Source organism: Saccostrea echinata, unplaced genomic scaffold (genome assembly GCF_033153115.1).
Source record: "Saccostrea echinata isolate AGI-Se365-2 ecotype Australia unplaced genomic scaffold, CSIRO_AGI_Sech_v1 ptg000028l, whole genome shotgun sequence".
Lineage (NCBI taxonomy): Eukaryota > Metazoa > Mollusca > Bivalvia > Ostreida > Ostreidae > Saccostrea > Saccostrea echinata.
In genome coordinates, this window is record NW_026889777.1 from 13,334,907 (window position 1) to 13,360,006 (window position 25,100).

Genomic DNA, 25,100 nt, shown 5'->3' on the forward strand with positions numbered 1-25,100 from the left:
CATTCATAAATCTTTAAGATAACTGCAAAAAATTAAATTCTAATCGTAACTTATGAGATTTTTTTATCTTTAATTAATTACAGTAGACTTTTCTTCATAGCTTTAATCTTTTTAAACAAGGGCAAGTTCAGAGGCTGTTGCCATGGAAACCAACTCATGTACATATATCAGAATTGTTGTTATTTGAACAAGGGACTTGTCCTCTATGCAACGGTACCTATTTTTTAACTTTCCAATTACTTTTATTTCAGGTTCACATATCCTTAAACATATATCAAAAAACTAAATTAATCCAACTCTTTTTCTACAGAACAAATCCAGCACACTTATAAAATTTGTTTAAGGAATGAATTTAATAGCTACCCAGTTTATACGGTATAAAGTGGGTTGGGGCAGTTTACGCTTTATAAACCGCGAAGCGGTTTATAAAAAAGCGTAAACTGTTCCAACCCACTTTATACCGAATAAATTGGGTAGCTATTAAATTCATTCCTTATAATTTAATTTTCATTCATTTAGTGTAAGAAAAAAGATGATTGCGCTTAAAAAATGACTTCAAATTGTACAAAATTTAAATGTAACGTCAGGCGGATCGATACGTTTTTGACGCAAGTCATTGTGACGTAGGCGACCCAATTTATACGATATAAAGTAAATTTTTTATCCAATCAAATGGCGCATTACAAGTAGAATTAAATTATATAAGTATGAAAACTTATGAAATATGTAAGTATAGATTATAGAACTTGCTGGCTATAAAAAAATTGAAAAAACTATAAAACTATACAATATCTTCTGGGGGATAATGACTTTTAGCTTAATCAGACATTCATTGAGGTACTATTTCATGTGTATTGAAAGTACATTATCTAATTTCATTTGATTATTTACATGTTTATAAATTGACATTTATAGATTTTTTTTTCAACACTAGAGAATTTAACCTAAAGACTTGTACTCACTCTCTTTTGTAGTTTCTTTTAACTTTTAGTTGGATTAGATATATATGTCTAGAAAATATTTACTGTGTAAAAATTTGTTTTATAATTTATAGTTATATAGATTCAATATACAGTCAGCCAGGACGCACTTTCTCATTAATAAAATGGAAGAACAGGCACCAATATCCTACGCTTGCTTCAGAATAGGTAAGTACACCCTGTATAATAAACTTTGTTATATTTTTCCCAACAAAGTTTTGGGATATACTGGAATCACAATGTCTGTTTCTCTGCCTGTTTGTTTGTCTGTAGATTTTTTGGTCCAAAAATTATACATTTGTATCCGAATCTATTTAATATATTGCAATCTGAATTAATATATACCATTTGAACATTCCAAAATTTAATTGTCAAAATTTTTGAAAAAAAAGTTATTGCCTTTAAAATCTTATGATTTTATTATGAAGCATGTCTTCCAAAAGTGAAATAAATGTCTTGGAAATAATAAAGGGTGTCAACAACTGTTTTAAAACATTACCGGTAGTTTTATCATATAAATGTATACATTTTCATGTACTTTGGTTAATGATTTGCGGTTCTGTATCAAGCAGAAATGGAGTATATATATTATATCAATTATTTTCTTTATATAAGTTAAAAATTTGCAGAGAGAAAGTCAATTGGCTTAAAGAAAGATTTAGCATCAACCCCTGGATTTCCTTTAAGGATACAGAAGTACAGGTATGATGAATATAAATGCTAGCTAACTGCAAGAATTGAGCATTTAAGAAAATGCACTGGGCATTTAAGTAGATGCACTGAGCATGTATGTCATATTATATGAAACTAATAAAGTTTCTAGTCAATATGTATAATAGTGAACCATTTTTTCTTGAAGAATCTTAGTATGTGTTTGATGTATATAAAAATAAGTGAAAAAATACATTGCTTTATTCATTCAGGAGATGCTCAGCAATCTGGCAAAGAAGGCTGGCTAGACATGAAATTTTATGGGGGTTAAGTCTAGCTTTGGATCCACTGAATTCACATCTTACAGAAATCAGATCAGAGCAAAGTTGTGCACACATTTTATTTATATATGTTACATATCATCCTAAGAAGTATCAAAGTCTATTGCTAAATTGAATTATCTCGTCAAAACAAAATTTTGCACTGCATTCCATTTAAGCTATACATTGAGAATTGAATTGTTAAGAAAAAAATGTTTTAGCTGATGGGTAACAAAGAAGTTGATGTAGAGGGTCCCTCCATTAAGTCTCTACATAATTATCGATAAAAATGTTTCCTTCCTCCTACAATTATGCTAATAAATCCAGAGAGGGAATACTTCACACTGATGCTAGTATGATAACAGTAAGCAGTCAAGTTGAGTCAACATTTTAAAAAATGTAAAAATATTGATGTTAAACTTTAATGTTAAAATTTTGAGATATATATTTGTTTTTTGGACGGACATCTTTGCTGGTATATATTATCAATGATACAAAATTAGTTCATGTTTGTTGGATGTCACAAACAATTTTTCCAATCATATTCATCTTTAAAAGCACTTGAGCCTTCAGCTCAGATGAGCTAAAAACAAGTACTTTCAATTTAAAAGAAAGTACTTGTTTTTAGCTCATATGAGCCGAAGGCTCACGTGAAAATTGTCCGTTGTTAATCATCATCGTTGTTGGCATAGACTTCTTCTCATAGACTGTCTTCTTCTCCAGAACCACTGGACTAATTTCAACTGAACTTGGCAAAGAAGACCAATAGTAAGGTACCAGTAGGGGATCAAAGTTCAACCTATAGATTATATAGGGTAAAGTCTTTAAAAATCTGCTTTTCAAGAACTACCACACTACAATTTGTGATATTATTTTGCAGTCATCCCTATGCAGTGTTGTTTCAAGTTTGTTGAAACAATGACCACTAAGCCACCAGTGGGGCCCTTGAAGGGTTGCAAAGTTTTACATAATAATTTATACTTCTGTATAGGAAAAAATTAAGTCTTTTTAACAAATTCTACATTGCTACAATAGTGGGGCCTAAGGAGGGAATCTTGAGTAAATTTGATCAGTATGGAACAAATATCAAATAAATACTTTCGCAGTTTATTCCAGCACTTTTTTTGTATTTCACAAAAGCCACCTGTGTCAGAGTTAAGTGAGTTTGCCATTGTTGCTCAGGTGAACAATGTGGTCCATGGACCTCTTGTTATTACTATTAATGCTAATTATTTTAAAAATAATTATTAGAGATTATTCTGTGCCACAAACAAATTGTTCAGAAAGGGGACATTGGTGGATTTGCATTTTGGGTACAGTACAAAGAATTTTCAATATGGTGATGGAAGATCAGAGGGAGGACAAATGGGAAAAGTTGACAGAGAAAGAAGAGAAAAGAATTACGAAATATCTGGAATAAATATGAATGAGGAGGATATACTTAATCTTGTCAGACTTTATTTATATGTATCCTGGAATATCATTTTGATTGTAAAATCTCATTGTAATGTATTCACATTTTATATTTTATGCTTTATGCATAAATACATAAACATTTTTATGAAAAACTATATATATATGTATATATGTATCTTTGTTTGTTAGATCGAGACACCATCCTTTGTGATTTCATACTCATTTATGTGTTAAAAATGCTGTAGGTACATGTAATCTGAATTACTTATGATTTGTCATAAATTTACAATAGAGATTACGTATATTGACAAATGTTATTGAGATATTTCAATTTTGCTAAGGACACTTCCATGTCCTATGGTATTTTTATACAAGTTCATGATCTAATTATGTTATTCATTGGCACATGTATACAAGTTCATCTCCTTGATCATTTTGCTGAAATCCTAACAAATAATTTGTTCTCATTTTAGAATGTGTAAAAGACATGTATCGACAAATGCTACTGACTTGTTTGTATACGTTCTTGTTTAAAGTGTGCACTGCGTGAAATTAGTTATTTCTGTTGATGAAGATATTTTGGAAAATTGTCAAGCATTATCAAATATTTACAGGTATTTAACAGATCATTGGAATGTACTGAAATTTCATCTAAAGCAGAAATACTTGATTTTCAGTGTGTACAAGTGTATATTTCCTTTTGATAAATATGAAAAAAAAACCCACATAAATATACATATGATGCCCCTTTCATATGATTCCCATATGTAAATAACTTGAAACGCACTAAAACTTTTCATGTGCAAATCATATGAAGTTATTTTCATATGATTCACATATGTGAATCATATGTGACTCATATGATTTGCTTCATATGATTCACATATGATGCCCCTTTTTTATGATTTTTTTTGATGATTCTCATATGAAACCAATCATATGATTCACATATGATATACATATGTGGATCATATGTGGCAAAGTTGCAAGTTTTGACTTCCCGTTCACTTCGACATATCCATGGTATTCGAGATATCAGTGTTTGAGATACCGAAGTTCAACTATATTTACCTCTGAAAATTATGCATCAACATTTATTTCAATGAAGGTAAAATATTATCGTCTTTAACGTTCATCGTCATCAATAATAATAATTATAATAATACAAAAACGTACGTGTACCTTACTCAAAGAGGGAAACCCGATTAGTGCTATTGACTAGTCTTCCTCTGGACCCTCTTGACATATAAATGTACAACATTTACACAATTATAATTGCAATTTACAATAATAAAAATAATACTATATGACATAAAGGAATTACATGTAAATAAAAAAAAAAAAAACTCTGAGGATATAAGGGGAAACTTGTGAAAAATTAAGGTTTTTATAAGGAACGTTGTGATAGTAATAAAAATATTTTCCACATTTTTACGAAATGATTGTACAATTGGTGAAAAGCGTTTTTATTAAAGTAACTGTTCCATAAATAAACGCCGAAATAATGGGAAAAAATTTAGACAGATTTGTTCAATAGTGAACTGAAAAGAGTCTCTTAAATATCGAAATTTTTCAAATAATGGTATTGATGGGGCATCAAGGGCCATATCTGAAATAATTATGGCTGCACTTTTTTCAAAAATTCAAAAACTTTCTGTGCAGCACCTGGTGCATTGCCCCGCATTATTTAATAAAAACTTAAAGGAGGCAGAATGTATTTGTAATAAAATAGTTTTCTTGTAATGTGAGGATTTTTTAAAATTTTGCGTAGGGTAGATCATTTAAACGTCGAAGATTTACAAAATGAATCAACATGGTAATTATAGTGCAATGAATAATCAATATATATACTCCCAAAATCAAATTTTTTCATATTCAATACAATTAATCTACTGTATAGGGGGAAAATAACTCGCGGTGTTAATATTCGCTATTCTCATATTCGCGGTGTTAGTAAATCCGTGAATTCAAGAAACAGTGAATAATTTTCATTAACCTCCATGTTATATTTGAAAATTTGAGAATAGACTACGATATGTATTTATACGTGCAGTACATGGTCATTTCAGTTATTGCGAGTCGTACTTGTCATTCAATTATTTTAATTATCACGCTTTACTTTCATTAAGATCACCAGATAATAACTTGTAAAAAAGCTGTTTTTATAGCCAACGCTATATATGTTTCATCAATCAAAACGCGTGGGTCATGGGTTTTGATTACCCATGCGTAACTATGTTACCACTTGTATTTGTTAATTGCATTATCATGTATTTATCGACATTTTGGTTTTAAAAAATCATTCAAATAACTATCGAACTTGCTATAGATGTGGAAGGATATTATTTTGTCGACTTACATTAACACATTTCTTACCGTCCAGTGGTTTTTCGCCGCTATGTATTATCCCTTCGGAATGAAGATCTTGGGGTGTACATGGCATATAGGAAAGTCATTCGACGTTTATAGTCTCGGACTTTTAATAACTTTACTTGTTTTAATTGTTTTCAAATAATTATCAAATCTAACTACTTTATATAAACTTACTCGTGATGTGAATACATAACGCTGATAAATGTCGTTCTAGCTATGCTATGGATTAAACGGATGTAGACAAGGGAGGTACAGTACCAACCAGACCCAACCTGACACAAAGCAGTCCCAGAGCAGTCCCGGGGACTGCTTTCTAGGACTGCTAAAGCAGTCCCAGAGCGGTCCCAGAGCAGTCCCACAGCTGTCCCAGAGCGGTCCCAGAGCAGTCCCACAGCGGTCCCAGCAGTCCCAAAAAGCAGTCCCAGCGGTCCCAGAAAGCAGTCTCAGCAGTCCCAGTGGGCGAGGTTAATTAATTTAATGAGCGGAGCTTACTCAGAAATGAGATTACCAATAAACAATGTAACTATAAAAGGCAGTGGAAATTGATGATGCATTTCTTTCTGAGCAGTAACAACAAATACATGTATTTACAATTCTTATGTGACAGTCATTTCTGAACTGTTAAGAAAATCACAGTACGTGTGTAGAAACAAATAATAAATAGTGAACGAAGAAGACGTTCACACCTACTAATAATATGATTATTTAAACTGAGTTATGTGGTATATTAATTTTTCACCAAAATAAATCAATTTCTTTATTTTCTGTGATTAATATTGGTTTCCATATTTATTTATTTTTATAGAACATTAAACTTGAATTATTATTTTTTTCTTTCAGAATTAGCTTTAAATAGATTTTATAATTATAGAGCAAGGCCGATTCCCATACTATAATCTGAATGCATTTTACTTAATGGAAAGCACTAGGGCGTTGGAAAAATTCTTTGTTAAATTTTGCCAATTATTATATTTCAGTCACGATTATTTTCACTGACTTGCCAATTTAATTATCGTTAGATTCTCTATGTAACAGAGAACAATAACACTCAGTTTTAAGTGTTTTATTATATAAACGTTCAAGTGTACATCTGTAAATCACGCGAATGGAACCCTCAGATTATTTTAAAATTAATTAATCAATCCCAAAATAAATCTATACATATTTATTGAAACAAAGATTTTTTGCAGTTCATAGATTGAAAATAGTGTCATTGTTGACCAGCGTGTTCAGTGATGTGTAACACTGATACCATTCATTGACTTTCTGCTAATCATGCCCAAAGGCGATTGAAACCTCAGGTGTTGACACCACACAATACCCGATATTTTCAAATGTTTATTTTTTAAATAAATGCACTTTTTTAATAATTTGTTCATAAATTAAAAACTAATTCATAAATAAATCCCCCAATACTTGTTCATATTGTTTATATGACGGAACAATGGTAGAATGATTTTATTTCATGGTCATTTAATAAATTATTAGGTTTTATTTGATGGTAAAAATACCATGGAATGAGCTTTTTTTTTTTTTTTAAAATGGTTTAAGCTTTTTCAATTAAAAAAAATCCAGTACAGTACGTCCCACTGAATATCTTACTGTAATAAAAAGTTTGGTTTTTATTTTAAAATAGTGCTAATGGAAACTTTGAGTACTAGCATTAATTGATTAAATAGGCCTAGATAATTTTGTTTCAAACATATGTATTAAAGTTTAATTTAAGGGATAAAATTCATCTCCTGACTTCCCTTTTTTACTGTAACTACTTTCATTTTTTAAGAATTAGTTCTAGACTACAAATGTGTAAATTTAGAGCCCCTTTTCAAAACTATTCAAACTTTCTTAAATGAATGTGGTCGTTTTTCAAAATAAGCTTACTTTTCTTCTTCTTCTTACCAATTCAAATTATACTTGTACACTTAAAGAACTTATTTTTTATTCTTTCTATTACTACGGTGTATATGTAGTAGACCATATGTATTTATTTTTTTTATATTGGCAATTTTACAAAGTGTTGTATTAGGAGAAGACTATCTAAGTTTCTGAACTTGTGTCCGATCCTTTTGACTTTGTCAATAAAATATGTTCAATTCAATTCAATTCCCTGAAGACATATAGTAATTACATGCATATCTATCTCTACTTGTTAAAATTTTGTAAGAAATCCTTGTTTTTTAATTTATATCTTAAACACCTCTCTGTGGAAAGTAAACAAAACAACAACAGGGAGCCTGCAAATTCAGAATACACAAGTGGCGGAGCTATCATGTCACTCAGAACCTTTTTTCACGCATGAGTGAACAAAGCAGTCCCAGAAAGCAGTCCCGGGGACTGCTGGGACTGCTAGGTCTGCTTTCTAGAGCAGTCCCATAGCAGTCCCAGAGCGGTCCCAAAGCAGTTCCGGGGACTGCTTTCTGGGACTGCTTAGGTGTCAGGTTGGGTCTGGTTGATACTGTAACCTGTACTGTATACCGGTTCCGCGAATTCAACAAACCGCGATCGTGTCAGAGGAGAGAAAAACGTGAAAATTACAACCCGTGAAATTAATCCCCTATACAGTATTTGTCTGATACAAGCAAATTAAGTTCAGGAGAATTTATTCAGTTCAGTATCCATCAGCATACATTTTGTCTGATCGGTATCCAATATTGCATGATAAGCAGTCAAGGTGACCAGACGTGTTTTTTTACAGCTCCTGCATTTCTTATCTATTCTAACCTCTTTAAGTCACTTTTGAACTCATTTACTGGATTTTCAAGATCATTTATTATAAATAATGATCTACCAAATGAATATGTGAAATTAGATTTAAATGTGCCAGATTTCTTGCAAGTTAAGGAAAATCAGAAGAGTGTCACAATAACTTTTGATGGTGAAAAGTACCCTATCATCTTGGACCTACTACAGAGTGAACTTGTACTGTTTAAAAATCGTGATAAAAGAAGACATGGATCTATTTATAAATCTGGAGATGACTCTGTCACAGTTACCATTTATGAGAAAACAAATACCCTTCACATCCAAGGAGACTCGTATTTCTCGTGGTGCCAAGAGTTCCTCAAGGATTTGAAGACCTCTGATAGATATTTGGAGACAAGATGTAAGACCATAGATGGCACATCTCCCCAGTGTACATCTACTCCTAAAGGTAAAGCCCCACAAAATGATGAACACCCCCAAATGAATTGCCATCAGTGCATTGACAGTGCAAAACTCATTAAGGAACTTTCAGATACTGTCCAACCTCTGTCACAAGAAGTCAGTGATCTTAAACAACAATTAAATGCATCAAGGAAGGCCACATCTCTTCTTACAAAAAGTACCCAAACAGTTCCAAACAAGACAAAGGAAAAGGAGACATCAACAGAAGGAATTCAGATTCCTGGATCTGGTGTATCAAGGCATAGTCAGTGTGACATTAAAGTTCCCTTAAACAGTAGCAGTACTATGACAGATACCAGCGAGTCTTCTGATATAAAGATTTCTCCTGCTTTATCCGATCCCACAGATTTCACAAGGGGGAAAATCAACCTGGAAAGAAACCAAAGGATAATTCTGTCCTCATCATTCGGAGCTCGATATTACAAAGGATCCGTACCAGAGGATTGCATTCAACAGTACAGGTCAGCACAAATCGAGGAGCAACCATCTCTAATATACATGTAAGGGCAAAACTTTCCAAAATGGACGTATCATCCTATCAGAGTATTATTGTTTTAGCTGGAGGAAATGATGCATCAAGACGGCGAGATGCAGAGGGGATTGAACACGATTTTGCGGAAATGATTGCAGATCTCCAAAATCGGAACCCCAGTGTAGGTGTGTTTATTTCAGAAGTGTTAGCAAGACGTGATACGGATATCAGTGATATAAATGGAATTATTAAAAATGTTTGTGAAATGTATGCTGTCACAGTGATCCCTACTTCAAAGTTCTTTGGAGATGGAAAGTTTAAACAGGGATTCTACTGGAAAGATGGAATCCACCTGTCAGACAGAGGTACCGCAGCACTGCTGAAAATTTTTCAATGATATGTGAATATTCTGAAAATAGGAAATATGCAGCAAATGTCAAAAAAATGACAACATCGGTTGGCGATGATTCCTTCCGTTCAACCTTCTGCTATTTCTGTGGGGAAAGTGGCCATATATCGCGACACTGCAGACATGGAAGAAAGCTGGACTGTTGGAACTGTGGAGAGCTAGGACACAAAACCAAGCTCTGTCCGCATAGCCACTAGGAAACAGGCAATGAAAGTGTAGCCGTCACCAGTTCCCGAGTGTTAATTAATAACAATAATGTATATTCTTTTCTTAATAGTTTATGCTCAGAATGTAATAAGGTTTATTGTTCATGTCGTGTTTATGAATATTCTTGTGCATCTGTTCAAAATTCAAGTATTAATTCAAATACTTTATCTAATTCTTATAAAATCATTCAGAAAAATAGGAATATCAATAGAACTGCTACCAAGAAGGTTTCACATTCAGACAAAGACAAATCTACTGTATTTATTACAAAAAATGACAGTGTAAAAAGCAATAATGAATTTGGTTTGATTAAAAAAGGCTTAAAATTTGGGAACCTGAACATTTGCCACCTGATGCCCAAAATTGAAGAAATTCAAATTCTGCTCCAAAACAAAGACTTTGTGAAACCTTTTTGAATGATAACATTAGTGATTCTGAGTTGAATATTGATGGTTTTGATATGGAAAGAAAGGATCGCACATTGAGGGCAGGTGGTGGAATTGTGGTATATATTTCTAATAATATAAGATACAAACGTAGACCTGATTTTGAAATTGGTAATATAGAAACAATTTGGCTGGAATTAAATACAAAGAATTCTAAACCAGTTTATTACTGTTCAGCATATCGTCCACCATCTGCTCCCTCCTGCTGGGCGGAGGATCTGGCTAGAGAAATAAATTGTGCCTCCTGCTGTGACGATGCAGAAATTATCTTAACAGGTGATTTTAATATAGACTTATTCAAAGAACCCCCACAAAGTTGGACATATGCTTTAGAAGAGTTTGGTTTTTCACAATTAATTACAGCACCAACCAGAGTAACTAATACCTCAAGTACCCTAATAGAACACTTTTACACCAATAAACCAGATAACATGTGTGAAGTGAATGTACCTTTTATAGCCATCTCTGATCACTACCCAATATGTGCCACTAGAAAAACTAAATGCATGCAGCAAAAAGGAAAACACATAGAAATTCAGTATAGAGATTTCAAAAAGTTTGATGAAAATAAATTCCCCCAAGACTTAAAAGATGTAGACTTTAACAATCTCCTCCAGATGCATGACCCTAATGAAATACTAACTGAATTCTACGAATTATTTAATAGCGTACTTGACCAGCATGCACGAGTTAAAACCAAACGAGTAAAGAGTGAAATCCGTCCTAAATGGATGACACAAGAAATAAACGATGCTAGACACTTACGTGACTCTTACCACAAAGAAGGAGATATGGAAAACTATAGACTTTATCGCAACAAAGTTAGTCTTCTTATAGATAAATCAAAATCTTCATACTATAAAACAGCGATTGAACAGAGTTCAAATCCCAAAGAAATGTGGAACTATCTTAATCAATTAACATGTAATTCAAAGAATATAACTCCATCTCATGTGTTTTCTAACGGGGGAATTATTGATAATTTACAGGATATTGCAAATACTTTTAATAACCACTTTTCAGATGTCTCAAACAAGCTTCTTTTGGAAATGCCAAAACATGAGTATGATCCAAATATATTACGTAATTTTGTTAGGTCTAACCTTGATGATGAAATCTTTTTTAGTATTCATCTTATTGAGGAAAGTGAAGTTTTTAACATGTTAAATTCTCTTAATATCAATAAATCAGCTGGCGTTGACTTTATTGGACCGCGTCTTTTGAAAGTTGCATCTAAATATACATGTAAACCTATAACTCATCTTATTAACGCTAGCATAGTAAGTGGTATTTTCCCGACAAATTTAAAACAAGCCAAAGTAACACCTATTTTTAAGAAAGGTGACAAAGCTGACCCGAATAATTATCGTCCAATTTCTATTCTACCGACTATATCTAAATTGATAGAAAAACATGTAGCTAAACTAATACAAAATTTCACTAATGAATTTAATCTACTAACACAATCCCAGTCGGGGTTTAGAGAACTCCATTCGTGTCAAACTTCACTTACAAAACTAACAGAAAGTTGGCTTAATGCAATGGATCGTGGTGAACTAATCGGTATTACATTTATAGATTTTAGTAAAGCATTTGATTTGGTGAATCATAATATTCTTCTAGAGAAATTAACCCATTACAAATTTGACCATACAGCTATAAAGTGGTTTAAGTCATATCTTTACGACAGGACCCAGTGTGTTAAATTTGGAACATGTGTCTCCAATATTCTACCCGTCACAGCAGGAGTACCACAGGGCTCAATGTTGGGTCCACTTTTATTTTTATTACATAAATGACCTTCCATTACATGTAAACAATTCAAATATTGATATGTTTGCTGATGATGTAACTCTGTATTCTAATAATCATAATGCAAGATGTTTAGAAAATACACTAAATTCAGATCTTTGCGAGATTGAGAAATGGTGTGCTCAAAACCAAATGGTATTAAATGTAGACAAAACAAAATGTATGCTAATGGGGACACAGCAAGGAAAATCAAAACTAGATAATCCAAATTTACAACTTTATGCCTCAGACAAAACAATTGAAATGGTTGAAACTGAGAAACTTCTTGGTGTACATATTGATGATAAGTTACAGTATGCAAATCATATTGATTCAGTTTGTAAAACCATAAACTATAAGTTATTTACTCTATGTAAGATAAAAAAATTTCTTCCCCTACATACCAGAAAACTATATTACAATATAATGCTTATATTCTACCATTTATTAACTATTGTTTGACTATTTGGGGTAATGCCCCCAAGCAGGACATGGGTAGACTATTTAAATTACAAAAAAAGGGCAGCCAGGATTATTCTTGACGCAAGTCCTGATTCTTCTTCTAAACCACTGTTTGAGAAACTTGGATGGTTAACAGTTTATGAGCTAGTTGATCTATACAAATACATATTATTATACAAAATTTTCAGCGGAATGACTCCCGAATATCTTTGTAATTTATTTGAATTTCACTACTCAGCTTCTTATAACCTGCGATCTGAAACTAATGAGTCCCCTACCGGTGAAACCGGAGGGGACTATAGGTTTCCTCTGAGTCTGTCCGTCCGTCTGTCCGTCCGTCTGTCTGTCTGTCTGTCCCTCTGTCTGTCCCTCTGTCTGTCTGTCAGTCTGTCCCACTTGGTTTTCCGCACTTTTTTCCTAAACGCTTGCAGATATTGAGCTGATTTTTGGTATGTGAGTGTATCTTGATGAGTTACAGATCAAGTTTGCATTTCGTTTCGCTTCATTGATTTTTGACGGAATTACGGCCTTTTCAATTTTTAGGGGTTTTCCGCAATTTTCTTCTAAACGCTTGTAGATATTGAGCTGATTTTTGGTATGTGGCTTTACCTTGATTAGTTACAGATCAAGTTTGCATTTCGTCCCGCTTCATTAATTTTTGACGGAATTATGGCATTTTCAATTCTTAACGGGAACGGAACCAGATTACACTTGCCGGTAGGGGACTAGTATTGCTAATGCAATACTCTCAGAATGCTTGTTATGACCTTAAATTACCTAAGTTCCGTACAAACTTATTCAAGACCTCTTTTCAGTACTCAGGTGTGCACCTATGGAATAAACTTCCCCAGCACATAAGACTCTCTCAATCTCTACGAGCATTTAAGTGTAATGTAGAAAATTACATCATCAGCTGTCGTACAATTATTTGAGCACAGTAAGATTTTGATATCCTATCTACAATGTGATTGTTAGTTGTATGTACATATTACCAGACATGGACACTCTATTCATAGTTTTGTGATTGTAATTCCTTAAGACTATATCTGTTTTATGTTGAATTGTATATATTTACATGTGTACTTGTTTATCTTTGTAATTGATATATAGAAGGCCCTGGGGAAGAATAGTGCATGCACTAACCAGGTTACCTTCTTTAAATAAAGTTTTATTATTATTATTATTATTATTATTATTATACCATTTAATATTTGGAAATATCAGTATAAGTGAAACAAGTCTTTGTGGGTAAATCCCAATAATTATAATACCTTATATTCACTGTTTATGGTTCTAGAAATTCATTATACTGTTGGTCCATCATCTTTAAACGTTAATTTGTCCGCATTTAAACATTTGATTAATTATTGGAATTTTATAAAAGTATACACTATTTTGTTATTAGAGTAATCAATCACAAATGTTTTCGAAATAATTTTGCAGCTCTTTTTTTTCAATCAACAAAATAATTCAAGCTCCGAAAAATAGATTAATTCTTCCCGTGTATGATTGGTTTCTTGTATGTTATTTGTTTCAGATTAATTTTTATTACACACTTGCTATTACATGCTCACTCAATTTTACTTCTTTATATTTGACAGCCGTATATGTTTTAGTAGTTTTTTGCGGTGAGGAGTAATGTGGTTAGTGGCATAAACACAGTTGCCCCGCCCTTATTCCAAAATTTATGAGATTTGTACAACTGTAACTCCTATGCAGGATAATGTCTGGAGTAACTGTTTATGTGAATTTATCCGCCTAGTTTTCGTTGAACTTTTACGTGAATTTCACGGGTGTGCTGTTTTCATATGATATTCACTAGGAATTGTTTTGTTGATGCTCTTTCCAAGACAATTTCACTTAAGAGATAAAATTTGAATTTCATTCTTATTCTATTATTAATATCCAATTATTTGCCCATCTTTACATTAAAATTTTTTATCTGATTTCCTGGTTGTCAAGAATTCCAAAAGAAATGTTCGGGCTATATAAAATTATATCGAGAAGCTTGATCGTCATCCTAAATACCAAAAACATGGAGACTACGCAACAAATATTACAATTCAAACAAGAATCATACATTTAAAATGATCTGATTGCACACCGTTTTGCAAAAACTCCTGCGTCGGACTCAGAGTGAAAAAAAAAAAAAACAAAAACAAAAAAACAAAAAAAAAAAAAAAAAAAAAAGAAGCAAACATTAAATCAGAAACTGTCGTGTGTGAATACAAAATGAGAGAGAATAGAAGGTATAAAAATCACACTGTATTATGTCAAATATATGCATCTGTTATATATAGAAATCAAAAGATTAATAGTGAATTAGAATAAAGCAATGGAGAAGATATAGACATATCTGCATAGCAATTGAACAATGTATCCATAAATCGTTTATTCTTGCAATTACTTATACTGTAAAAAAAATAAAAGCGAGTAAATGACTTTTAAATTTTATGTTACATAGTAATTAGCTAGTCATACAACTTAGCTAGCAGTACATGATTACCTTCTCAGGCATTTCCAAATAGCTTTTAAACTCTGTAAGAAAACATTCCGGTGTTATCCACCCTACATATTGTTGGTAAATTTCCCTTAATCGCTTACAAAGAGCCTGCATTCGTTAGCCTGTTTGAAACTTTGATTCATTTTATATATAAATAAAGATACAATAATTATGAAGCATTTCTTACATAACGACATGCCTTCAATGAACGCGAAGGTTAATTCAATATAAAATGCTCAAAATGAATATTCCGTTCATGAACCATCCACGTGTTGGAAAAAAATAGGCTAAAAAGCGACGAAAATACGTGCGTTTTCAAATTTGGGAGATTTCATATTATGCTAACAGTCAAATATAGGGAAGTATTCTTATGTATTAACATCACTTATAGAAACATAATGTACAGATCCATCTGATTATGATTTCCGAAATGTTGATAAAAACTCAGTATCAATAATCAATGTCTCAAAAACGCTGCATAAATTGATCATATTCAATATGTCATTAAATTCTGTTTTATTATGTAAGGAACTAGGAGGGGCCATAATGAATTGCAGCAACCCCGATGTTATACCGGCTTGGGAAAAGCGGAAAAGATAAAGTCTTCCAAAACCGTATTTCACTTGACACTGTGGATGTCGAGGCATTTCAAAAATGGTTTCGTTTCGGAAAAGAAAATTTTGATCATGATTATGATTACATGATTATAAATCTAGATTTTTGTCAAAATATTTTGAAATACTAACAAAAATTTTCTTTTTCTACACTCATGTATTTCTTGTGAAAAAAAAACCCTGCAAAAATGCCTTCAATTGATATGACCAAGCACCAGGCTATGTGTAATTTTCGAGAAAACGCCAACAGAAATCCAAAATATGCTTGATGAAACATGTGGATAACCAAGGGTATGACATTTAATGTCTACAAAAAGCGCAAGAATTAATTTAAAGATCTTTACGACATCGTTTTTAAACTTTAATTGTATCAGCATTGAAAGACCGATATTAGCTCTTACATGTAATTATGCAAATCATATACAGTACCAATTTTGACACGTTTTTGGCATTTTTTCAGGGAAAATAAAAAAAATATATTTGCAAATAAGATAATTTATGGTTTAAAATTTGTTGTTAATAAATGCATAATATGAATGTCTAATAAAATATGTAAAGAAAGGCTGGATAGACATTTTGTTTTTTAAAATGTAAATTATGAAAATAAAACACATTATTTATGAATATTTTTTAAACGTATCGATAAAATCTTCATAATACTAGTCACAGCTAGGGAGAACATGTTAGTCAATCATATTTTAAAATAAAATTGCGAAATTTAAGGGAAATAATTGTTTTAATATTTGGACCAATCCCTATCAAAATTAAACTGATTCCGATGAAAATTAACACAAAATAAATAAAATACTAATTTATTGCCTTCTTTATGTATTTACCACCAAGAAATCTAGTTGATTGTCAAGTTCATTTACTTCTTTAACCCGTATTACACCTAAACAAACTAGTATTCTTGTGAAAATATTACCTATTTTCCAATTAGTATGAAATTCTGTTTGGGATCATTTTATTTTGATCGGGATTGGCCAAAAGATAAAAAAAAGTTAATTTTTCTAAAATTTCACAATTTCATTTCAATTTCTTTTTAAAATATGCTTGTCGAACATATCCTTTATAGCTTTGACTTGTTTTTTAAATATATTATTCATAGATTTTGAAAATATTCAAAAATAATATGTTATTTTCAAAAATAATTTTCTAGTTAAAAGATTGAAATGTCTATCTTGCTTTTCTTTACATATTTATTAGATATTCATAATATGAATTTATTAACAGCAAATTTGTAACTCTAAAGTATTTTTTGGGGAAATAAAAGCATTTTTTTTCATTTTCTACAAAAAAGTGGAAAAAAATTCTTATAAAATAATTAAGAGCTAATATCGATCTTTCAGTGCTGAAACCACAACTGAACAGGGATGTCTTAAAGATCTTTGAAATAAAATTTTGGAGTGGCATTCCTCCTTCAGTCGTATCCAAATCTATTAACATTTATGTAAGAAAGAAGCCCTTTGGCAGATGTTCGTTCATAGATATGTTGTGAGTAGAGTGCAGAGTAGTATTTACAGCAGTATATTTAAACCCCACTGAATCTAAATCAGTTGTCAATACCGGTAGTCAAATTGTTGCCGTTAAAAAAATGAATAATTGTTTAACAGTGTTGTCTTTACTACGTAAGTGCCTCAATTGAAGATAACAAGAATGAGTAATACGCACGAAGGAAATCTAACATGTCTTATAGGTAATTACATCGCACCTCCACTTGGTAGCAGAATTAAATATTAGTTATAGACGTTTATTAATCAATTAAGCTTTAAAAACACCAACAAGCACGTGTTAGTGATTGATCCATACACCTGCATGATAAGGAAGATAGTCTACATATCCGATATATTAATTACTGCTTTTATGTTTGCAAGGAAACAAAGATTTAATGAATCAATTTTTGAAGAATTATTCACTGTAGTTGAATTCGCGGAATTCGACATTTGATCATCCTATACAAACTAGTGAAACACGTTTATGAGGTAACAAATTCTTGTCCAATGAAAATTGTGAAATTATAGATTATGCAACACATTTCTATGATAATATACATAGAAAATGAAATACAGACCGAAAGACTATATATATGTATAGGCACGGGTATACGAGAAGTAATCTTATTCATTTCTGCTTTATAAGGTAAGTGCACAAGTAAAGTAAATATACAGGGTAATTGACTACCATCCATACTAAAATATGTCAAACTATTTTTTACATCAACTAATGAAATGACCAATTAATTTTTTTTTGACATATTCATCTAAAAAAAGGTAGCGAATGTTTTTAACAATATCTTTGCGTCATGTTACATGAAACAAGATTTTCTATTATAAATTATCTTGAAATTAATTGTGTCTTAAAAAAATGAAAGCGACCTAATTACCATTAAAAATGTATATATACTCTCAGGGAGAAGCTGACTATTAAACAGCAAATAGTAGAACAACATACCTTTTCAGGCAAATCAAAAGAATTGCTTTTATTCAAAAGGCTGTAATCCAAATATCCTTGTGTTATCTCTGCTATATATTATTTATTCATTTCTCCTAACTCCTTCTGAAGAACTTCGTTTTCTGGAATGAAACATGGATGTGGTTTCTTTATAAAGAAGCAAAAATTATGAAACAAATTACAGCACGTGATTTTTTTAATTGCTTACGAAATGCATACACATGCAACACGTGAAGGCTAATTCTATATAAATATGCAGAATATCGTCATTAATATTGTCTTCATTCGGTATTCGAATTTATTTAAAAAAAGAAAAAGAGCAGGAACAATTATCCTGTCCATCTTTTCAATAGTTATGAAAATTGTATATCTTTATACAAAGATCTAACATGCCTTCTCATCTTAGATATGTATCTTCTTTTCCATTTATGAAGAACTATGTTCCACTATGTAATTCGAGGTTTTCTGAAGGCGATCAATGGTTACACAGGATAGAAATTGTTTTCTGATACCTGTAAGGGCAATGACAATATTAATTGAAGATAATTGAATTTTAAGATAAATATACTTTTCAATAAGTATCAATTGACAGTTGAATATTAATATTTTTGCTTTATCATATAAGGAACTTTATATCTTTCATTCTTTCACAAAGGATTTCATCTGCGATGTGTCTCAGACTTTGCGTGAAGTTATACTGCACATTCTAAAACATAAGTGATAAAATACGGTTGTAAATATTATTCATTTTATGCACACAATGCTGATGTGATAAGTGAACCATTCAAATTGTATTATATTTGAATTTTCATCAAAGCCTTTTTGTCTCTCGATTTTTTGCTAGATTATTACTGTTAGAAAATACCAAAGAACAAACAAATTAAACGGAGGGTATTAAACAGGGAAAAATATACACTGGCTTTTTACTTCATCTAATCCAAAGACTCAAGTGAGCTTTTCTGATCGAAAGATGTCTGGCGTCTGTCCGTACTCCAGTGTCTGTCGTTCGTACACTTTTTATATTTTTTAATTGTTCTCAAGAACCACATATCTAACTTCAACCAAACCTGTCGCAAAGCATCCTTGGGTGAAGGGGATTCAAGTTTGTTCAAATAAAGGACAACGCCGTCTTTCAAGAGAGATAATACAGAATTAGTAAAAATTTAATGGCATCTTTTTAAAAATCTTCTTCTCAAGAAGCACTCTGCCAGAAATGATAAAACTTATGTGAAAACCTTATTACATAATGTAGATTCAAATTTGTTTAAATCATGACCCCCGGGTAGGGGGGGGGGTAGAATGGGACCACTAGTATATTTAAACATTTCAAAAATAAACTGATTACTGCTTTTTATGGCTAGCCAAAGTCGCCAGGTGGGCGATATGGCCTATGAGCCGTTTTAGAAAAAAAAAACAAACTTTTATTAGGAAACATTAGAATAAAACAAATGATGCTTTATGGAATGTTTTTGACCTCGACAAGTCTCTATCAATTCAACGATGCAAATTTACATTGTAAGCTATGTATTTGCAAATTTATCCCCCCCCCAATAAAAAAAAAATACAAACGACCATATAAGAAAGGGTATCGTAGAAGCTTGCGAAAAAAAACATCGATTGTACGATCAAAATCATTATATCTTAGAGAGGGACCGACGCTTTTGTAAATTTTAGGTAATTTCGCCTCTTCCTTCAGGTCTTAACATTGATTGCATACTAACAGCTACACTTTGTGACTTAATGGCTTCAATTTTTTTTATTGGCAACTTAACAAATTTATGTAGCGATATTATATTATCGTCATGTAGTATTTATTGCGATTAGTTGATTTGGTACTCAAGAAATTTTTGTTTAAACGAATTAAAAGACCAATATTTTGATGTTACAAGCAAGAGTATCAACAAACCTTAGCAAGGTGATTCATTTCTTTCGCAATCTATTCGGTTGATATGTTAATGAAACAAGAATATCAGCTGTCTCGTTTAAAGTCATCATTTCGTAAGTTCTATGGTCGATACAATGACCTTGTCAGCAAATACAATTTATCATTGAGTCATATGCTGACTGACGTTTTTCACGCAAATTGTTAGGCCATTATTTACACTCTGAATTGTCGACGGATTTTCCCGATCATGACAAGGAGCACACGGCGGGTGTGACCGGTCGGCAGGGGATGCTCACTCCTCCATGGCACCTGATCCCACCTCTGATGTTTGGAGGTCCGTGTTTGCTCTGCTCCTATTTTGTATTGTTTGATGGACTTTTGAGCCTGAATACTGTTCGTTATCTCCATATATTTCATGTATAAAAGTAACATTTAAAATATTAGGCAATTTTCATACTAAATTGTCTATAGATTACATCGTTTTCCAGTTCAAAATTAAAAGCTCACAGAGGGTGTCATTGGTCGACAAGAGATTCTCACATAAAACACATTATATGGCATCTCATCCCCACTTCGGGTGTTTCTAAGGCCTGTGTTTGCTCTGCTATCCATTTAGTTTTACTGGATTTTTGAACATGACGTATCTTATTTTTTTAACATGTCAATTATAGAGAGCCTGTGACATCCTATATCTTTTAGGAATAATTTTGCTATAGAGCAATTTTACAAGGAAACAATATTTTTTATCTGAGTTCTGTTTTAAATGAGCAGTAATTATTTCTGTTATTTGTGAGACAGGTGGTTGTATGGACTTTAAATAGCACAGTGGAGACGTACATTAAAGGACTTGTCCCATGTTTCTCAATTACTTAAAATTAAAATCGTATTATGTTCCTCATGATCACAGTTTATAAATTTCGTGTTTTTATTGCGGAAATATCGCGGTAATTAAGCATTATTGATTAAAATAAACCCCCCTCAATTAAAAATCCAATTTAATCCAAGTTAATTAGATAGTGATCACGTGACCATTATACGTTATAGGCGACAATGGCTAATCAGCTGTATACGTTAATCTTACTAAAATGTACGCGATACAAACTTGGTTTTCTGCGATATGGAAGACCAAATCACTGATTTTGTCTGTATGAGGTTAAATAATCAACTTTTATGTTTGAACTGTCAGCAAGAAAAAGTCCGAAAAATCTGTAAACATGGTAAGAGAAACTGTTTATATTAAAATTGACAAGCTCCGCTTATTATCCCACATCTGTAGTTGACAACTTCTTTGAAAGTACACAGTTCCTCATCTCTTTATCACTCAGTTGTCGCATATGACGTCACAGCAGTATGGCGCCGAAATCCGTTTGAAATATGCATATCGCCTTATTTGAAATTCAATTCTAAATTTCTTTTACAATATGCTTACAACAACCTTTATTTTATTCAGTATTTTAATGAACAAGGTTGTAGATAATATTTTTCATAAAATTACGGATTTTTTTTAAAAAACATGAGACAAGTCCTTTAACTAGGAATATTTGACATATTTAAACAACCTGACATATAGAATATCATCTGCTACATTCGTTTATCCCATTATGCATACTGCCAATGAACAGTATTTCATAAGCTATCCTGCAAAAACTTTCTCTCTTAGAAAATGTGTTGATCTTTCCAGCAATTCTGTTAAAAGCACCGTTACTTTAATCATAAGTCATAATTTAAAGAACTTGTGGTAAATTTTCGACTTTTTCTGAATATTCAAAAGAATACTTTTAACAATTCACTGATGCACAAATTTTCACTATCCGTTGTGTCCAGTATTCTCAAGTCACAATCTGAAAATTATATTATTGACAAACTAACCGAATCGATTTTATTAATCCGCCGCATTTTTTGTTGTTGTTGTTTTTTTAATAGTTAGATCGTTTACATATTAATAGTGTGTAAGCCTGAGACAAAAAATAATGGTGCACTTTCATTTAGTAGTGGTCATGGTTACTTGTGGGAGGGCGTTCACTTCGTGATCGGAAGGACAGGGTTCGATTCTCGTTCGCCGCGCTGCGTCAAACCTGAGTCGTAAACATAGGTAGTGACTGTTCCTTCGATAAGTGCCCATCACTTAAAGGCAGAGATTTTAAGCACCGCTTTCGAAAAAAAAACAACCCTGGTCTGTGTACCCCTGCCAACCAAGTGCATTAAGGTACATCATTGGGTGCTAGAACTTGATTGACATTTACTTACTAGTCTCTGTGTATACCCTGTACACCTTGTTTGGCACTCGTGGTGACCTTCAAATTGACTTTTATTCCTTTGATATTACCACATATGGTATAAACAATAGAGAAACTGTATTTCTATGGAATTTTTAGCTTGATAATATATATACACACACCTTTAGTATTTGAAATAATTATTATATTCTTTATGATAATATATATCAAAATCAAGTATCACTTTTTTCAAAGCTTCGCAAATAATTTAATGGGTGGGGATGCTTTGACACACATTCAATTACAAATTAATAAAAGAAAAAATTATTGAGATTAAACTTCATTTACTACTTTATATTTCTAATTTAAAATCATTTCAAAATCCCAACACAGGTAAAGTTTGACTTCTTGGGTATTCTACTGTGTATTAAATCACTTCCTGTGTATAGGGATTGGGAGGCAAACGACCACAGGTAGACTACTAGCCTTCTTGGCATTTACACCTGTACAAAATAAGCCCCTCCCTCACCTGGAATTTACCATCCGGTAAAAAATCTCTGCCTTTAAGTGAAAGTCGCGAGTCTCTCGGATGAGACCTTAAAATCGAGGCCCCGTGTTAAAGTAGGCATTGGTTCTATAAAGAACTCTCCTTGCCCAATGGTCCTGAGTACCGCGAGTGAACGTCTACATTTGAAGCCCTTCACCGGTATATGGTGAAATTTTCAAATGGAGCGTAAAGCAACATACAATCAATCAATGCATCATTTAATCTCTTGTAAGAATGAGAAATTTAATTCATATTTCTGCAGTATGTCTATCTGGAAATGGAACTCTATATTGAAAATAGGTACCCTCATCTACTTGAATATAAAGTATGTAAAAGCAAAACTCAACGTTTCATCATTCTTTATTGTATTTTTTTTTCATGTGTGATCTATTATGGTATTTCTTCTTTGTTTTCTTCTTTATATAAAAAAAGGAGTGTTGTATTCATCTCATATAGTAAGCCTCTCTGATTGAAGTTTTGCCGTATTCTGTCTATCTGTCAACTTTTCTCATCTTTGGATTTTTCCTACAGATTCGCAAAGCCAATTCAAAAAAAAAAAAAAAAAAAAAAAAAAAAAAAAAAAGCGTAAGGTAACATCGTATCTAGAGTTATTTTTAATTTTTCATTTATTTGATGGTCATTGATATGAGGTTTCATTCGTAGAAATTATAAACTTTGATCTAAAGTTTCCTTTAAAAATTATTTTGGTCTTTACTAAATAAAGGTTTTACTTTCTCAAAGAGTGAAACTAATTAAGAAATCTATAGTTGGGCCAATGAAAGAGAAATTTTTCAAGTACTACTAGGTCAACAGCGAAACTTTTCATATAAAAAAGTTAATTTAAATCTGTTCAAATCAGCTCATGCAAGTAGTTTGGGAGCTGTGTGAAGTTACAAAGTATTATAAGAGAATTTATGCAGAAACCTCTTTTCAAAATTCTTCTAAGAAAAGCTAGGAAATAATAACTGTGAAATGGATAATTTTCGTGGGTGTTAAAATTTTTATTTTCGTGGTTTGAAGACACACTTGAAATCATATCCTCTACGAAATGTATAATTTCAAATATATAACACTTGAACAAATCCTCAACACGGAATCGAATTACCATGTACTATTTTTTCCCCCTCAAACAACAAAAAATTGACCCACGATAAGAAATGATTTTACAGTAGTATTTCAAATATCAAATATATCTTCTGTATCTTCTTTTATTTTTTTTCATATAATTCATTTTTTTTTTCTAAAAAGTTCATTGAAACTATTTTTGATAATTATTCTGATCATTACTACTATTGAGTAGCAACTTATTAATTATTTATTTCGTAACCATTCTCTTAAATTAATCAGGTCAAGAATAGATCAAATCAGGTAATAAAAAATAAATAAATCAGCATAAAAAGTTACAAAATGTGACAAGAATGTATTTATTTTTAGACAACCCACTTCTTCAAGGATTGTAGGCTTATACTAAAGTACGTATGTACTATAAAAAGTATTTACATTATACATCTTTTTTCATCTTAAGAATTAGGTATTTTGGATTTCTTGGAAAGCTGTATGATAAACTACTGGTTTTATGATACTGATACAAAAGTGAGCAAGTAGTTCAAAACCTCTTAAGCATTTACCTAAAATCAAACAATTCTGAAAGAGAATTACGATTATTACAATAAATAAGACATTAATCAGTGAAATGTATAATATGAACTTGCAACATTTTGTAACAATTTTTAATTAATTGCAATCTTTGATACTAATTAATTTTATTAGTGAGAAGTGTTAAATCAATTTAAAAAACGATTGGGAAAAAATTATACTCTTAGCATTTCCAAAACAAGAGGCCCATAATCCAAAACGCTCACCTAACTTACTTTGGCCCTATTGTTCTTCACCAGACCCCCCCCCCCTTTGTAATACTTATTGTCGCCCAACCCTACCCCTGGGGGCTATGATTTCAACAATTTAGAATCTACACTACGCCTGCCGTGACAAGGGGCCTCGGTTTTTAAGGTCTCATCCTAAGGACCCGTAACTTTCACTTCAAAGTGCCTAACGCATGGTGAAGGAACAGTTGCTACTATTTTTTATTGACTTAGGTCAGTCGCGGCCGACCTTCGAACTCAAGACCTTCCGATCACGGAGCAAGCGCTCTACCGACTGAGCTACCGTGAAAGGTCAGTTCTTTTGAATGA

The 25,100-nt window shown here is 32.0% G+C and overlaps 1 pseudogene; it reads left to right on the forward strand.

The window, feature by feature from the left end:
• Positions 1-805: 805 nt before the first annotated feature.
• LOC133193529 (uncharacterized) lies at positions 806-3,379 on the forward strand (annotated as a pseudogene).
• Positions 3,380-25,100: the final 21,721 nt, after the last annotated feature.